The sequence below is a fragment of the Anneissia japonica genome, unplaced genomic scaffold (genome assembly GCF_011630105.1).
Source record: "Anneissia japonica isolate Jap-2015-1 unplaced genomic scaffold, ASM1163010v1 scaffold288302_len64448_cov117, whole genome shotgun sequence".
In the NCBI taxonomy this organism is placed as follows: Eukaryota; Metazoa; Echinodermata; class Crinoidea; order Comatulida; family Comatulidae; genus Anneissia; species Anneissia japonica.
In genome coordinates, this window is record NW_022698456.1 from 54,296 (window position 1) to 59,019 (window position 4,724).

The 4,724-nt window shown below is 33.1% G+C and overlaps 1 long non-coding RNA gene across 1 annotated transcript in view; it reads right to left on the reverse strand.

The window, feature by feature from the left end:
• Positions 1–269, reverse strand: part of LOC117102652 — a 3,779-nt gene extending 3,510 nt beyond the window's left edge. The window contains exon 1 of the long non-coding RNA XR_004444452.1: positions 158–269. This is a non-coding gene — a long non-coding RNA (uncharacterized LOC117102652). The remainder of the gene's footprint in view (positions 1–157) is intronic.
• Positions 270–4,724: the final 4,455 nt, after the last annotated feature.

Sequence of the window (4,724 nt, forward strand, 5' to 3'; positions counted from 1 at the left end):
CAGGGAGTTGAGATTAAGTTTAGGGTGGAGTACAAAAGTGCATACCATACGAAGGCCTATTTGTATGGAACAGTAAAGATTAATCAGTTAACAAATGCCTACTCACTAGAGAAGGATGCGTGTCTGTCTCTAAAATTAATACAAAACACTCACGTACTCTTTCTGAAGATAACTTTTTTAAGCTAATCCTGCTTCATTCGTAGGCCCTTAGACTAATAACATTGTAAATCGTGCAATGCCATTGTGCAAGACCGACGTGCTTTCCTCTTCCCGGATTTTTTGACGACAAACACTGGGGATATCAAACGCGGTAGCACGCCCTCTATAGTTTCTAACTGTTTATTTCATAGCTATTTAATATCAAAGAAAGATTATTAAAAGGTTTTTTATTATTAAAACAGTATTCATCCTTTCGTCAACTTGTACGCATGATCAGAGTCATCATCGGTGCAACTCAACACCAGTGTGACCACTATTGATATTGGGATTTTTATTGACACCTTGGGGTCTTGTGATTTTTTTGTTAATTTTTCATTCATTCTTGGGATTTTTGAAATGGTATGGAAATTATAATTATTTCTATCAAGAAGTGAACAAATAGACTGCCAATGGCCTTATAACATCATAGTTGAGTACGAATGAGGGCTGTATATTTGTTCAAAATACAAGACCTATTGGAAGCTTAATGTTGTTTCCGTTAGATTTGTTTTATTCAATGAGGGGTAGGTGCAGAAAACTCAAAAGCTGGATAAACTTCAATGCCAGTACATCAAGCTGCCAAGAAAACAGTTCTTTCGTTTTTAATATTGAAAAAATGTGTGGTGCATGTATATGATAAACAGGCCTAAACTGAAACCTGGAGCAACTGTTTAAAAAAAAAAAAAAAAACAAAACACAACAGCACTGTGACAGCACATTGTACAATATTTAACAAATATTTACTTAGATTTGAATCAGGATTTTTTTTTATAGTCGTTTAGAAGTGATAGTGGGGTGGTGGAGTACTGTGGGGGAGAAGGGTATTTATTCGAAGGAAAATAAAACGCATGGGCCATTTATTCAAGAAGGGAGGCGTTTAATCTAAAAGTGGTTCTAGGGGACATTTTTTAACAGGCGTTTATTTAAACAGTAATTTTACTGAATAAAGGGGTCAATATATAGTTAAAAACAACTTTTAAATAAAACATGACAAACATATTTTGGAGCAGATTTATAGCAATGGCGGCGCCAGAATTTTGACGACAAGTGGGTAGGGTTCACAGGGGAGTTTTTATGGCTTATTGTGGTCCAAAATGTGCTTTTAGACCTCAATATTAGGGATTGGTAATCAAAACAACGTTATTTGGTAGGCAACTTTTTGATCGAAGACGTAGGCCTAGTGGTTTTTGGATGCACGCCTCATCATATCCTCACCCACATCCATCTTTCTATACTATCTTGGTTGACCCCCCTCCCCCTGGGAATAGGTCAGGCCCAGGTCGAGGGTGTAGAATCAGATATTATTTCAGGGTTTCACGCACATGGCTCACAAAATCCGGGCTCGTCACCAGGTGTGGAAAGTCATCATCTAATAACTTAATGAACTTAACTAAATATTGTTTAGTTAATTCAGCAGTTTTAATGTATAATATTATTTTGTTTTGTTAACAATTTTAAAATATTTTATTGTAATTGTTTCTTACTGAATTTTATCATAAAATGTTAGCATTTCATTTAAATATCTAATTTGTAGTTTTAACGTTTAGTACTGTACACGGTACGTAAGGATGCAATATGGAAAGCCGCTCTCTGATAGTGTAGTGCTTGCACTCATGGTAATCCTCAGGATATTGTATTCTCATTGTTATATTTTTGTTGGATTGTTACCTGGAAATTGAATGAAATAAAAATAAATAAAATATTGACAATTTCTTCACTTAAGAGATAATCTTACAATTTTATATGTCTGCAAATTTATTTTTCTTAAAATATTTTCAAAAATTGATTATTAATAACAAACATTCAAATACTCATTCAGAATGACACTTCAAAATACTGTATCCCAATTTGATTTGACCGAACTTGAAATAGTCTTCCTGCAGACCTTTGGAAATTTTTTTCGTTTTTCTCACATTTTTTTGTTTAAAAGTAAAATAAGAAATTGATTTAAAAATTTAAAATCCCCTAAATATCATTTAATAAATTCATTATAATAACATAAATTTAATTACTGTAATAATAATTTATTATAATCACATACAATAATAATACTGTATTTGCGTAATTTATGCATTCTTTTTGTTGTAATTATTTTTGATCATTTTTTTCTATTATCCATATCTTATATTTTGTAATGGTGACAGTGGCTCTGTCGCTTAATTGGTTATTCCTTGGCACTAATTTGAGTTTATTGTTATTTTTCCTTGCAATTTGTTCTGTATTTTGGTTTACTTTTTCGGTAAAGTATTTTTGTACTTTTTTTGATTGCAAGAAAGAATAAAATAAATAATTTCATTTTCTGTCATCACAATAATATTAAGTCTTGAGCTGTGTTCTCTAGAAAAAGCGATGCTGATCAAGATCAAATCTCAAGCTGTGTCTACACTATCAAATTTTATGTGACAAATAAATGTCACATGCCCATATTTGGATGTAATATGACATCCTCATGCCCATATATGGACACATCACAATTGTCACATAAATTTTGATAGACAGAGCTTTAACAGATAAGGATCCATTGTTCATTGCACAATTTAAAAACTCACTCACCAAATTCTAATAAAGAGTAGACTTAAATATAAACAACGAGGGTACTGTTGATTGATCGGGAATGGTAAAACCTTCTTATGCAGTACCTTGTTTCGCAAGCCAACTACCACTAACAATTTTTTTTTTATTTGATTTTGAATAAAATTAATTTTTTTTTTCCAGCCAAATTAACGCACCTAATTTGCCAAAAAATGTAAAAATATGGAAATTCCAGAAAAAAGTGTTTCTCTATTTTTTATTACGCCCGCCGCTGCCTTAAAATTTCTAAAAATAAGATGTGTATTTCTTCAGTTATATAATGTAAAGCATTTAATAATGGAGGAATTCCTCCAGGATTTAACCATCCCATTACTATACTGTTTACATTCGCCAATGCAATTTTATTTTTATTTTTTCATTTGGATCTTTTTGGCCAAACTAATTGGCTAAATAAGAAAACAAAATTTTATTTCATATTTCTGCTCTTCTCTATATTGATCTTTAAAGAAAATAGTTTCGCAAAACAGGCTGTAAAAAAGTTGTATATATATATATTTATTTCTTCTCTGCTTAAATACTTTCAGCATAACAAAATGTTATGCTGAAAGTATTTAAGCATAACATTTTGTCCTCCTCTGAAAATTGCTAATTGTTACAAGAAAGACTTTTTTTCAAGGAAGCGGGGTCCTTATATATCGGTGCACTTGGAGCTCGGAGGCCCAGGTTCAATAAACCTGTTGTAATTATGCCACTGGCTATCAGTCTGTTGTTTCAAGTTGTTCAGCAGCAGTGGCTCAAGAAATTTTGACAGAGGGTCCAACATGTCCGATAAAGGGAACAAACCAAGAAGGCGACTAAAGCCTCAGTCGCAATTTTTCTAATAATTTAATTTTGATGTCTTTTAAATTGACATTATATTTATCTAAAACGTAATGTTTGTCCATTCCAGTATTCTTTTGAATGTTATTGTTCATTTTTATACATTTAACCATTCTATATATCATCGCAACTTAGCTTTTCCACAAAAATGTACTTTAGGCCTAATGTGAATTTTTATTGAACCGTTTACTGTCAGGTAAATTCCCTGGTAGTGGGAAGGGGAGAGTCTTCAAGGCTTAGTACAGTACAGCTCAAGATCGTGTTCACATGGTACTGTACATGCGAATAAATAACACTTGACATGAATTTCTTAAATCATCTTTATTTGAATATTCAAGTAAAAGAAAAAATTATTTTATAGTTGTTCAAACTTCAAAATAGCAAACAAAAAATATTAAATTGTGAGTATGACTATAGTTAACAAATCTGCTTCAATATTTAATTGCTTCTAGTTTACTAAAATCACATATGGTTAAACAATTTACAAAATGCCCAAAAAAATTGGTAAATTAAAGGCAATGGCTATTGTTACATTACATTTGATTAGAGGTTATTTTGTGTATAGATTGATTAGGGACATCCAATCCAATCAGAATTACGTCTTTGTTTAAGACTGGTTTGAAAATAGCCACTGCCTCTGAATTATACAATTTTCTCAGTTTGCATTTGTGCATAAATTACACAAAAATCCAAGAGTATACTTCTGCTAAGTGGAAACAGATTTTGAGAGTAGTGAGAGTCATGATGAGGGCCTGCATTTCTGTTTTCAGATTTCCATAGTAAATGAACATTTTTCTTTTTGGGAAGGGGGGGGGGTGTCACCGGCCCCAAATCTGGCCCTGGATTTATTGTTAATTTCAGTTTTATTTTATTGCTGTATTCATGTTACAGTGGGTATATTCCTCTGTGATGCGGAAGGGGTCTATATCAGAGAGGTGGGGGATCACATATTCACATGACTTTGTATCGTGGTGGTGGCGGCGGCGATGATGATAACAATAGTAACAACAACCAGGGGCGGATCCAGAAATGTCCAAAAAGGGGGGGCCGGAAGGGGGGCCGAAAGTTGGGCCGATTGAGACAACACTGTCGTAGGGGGTCCGGGGCATGCCCCC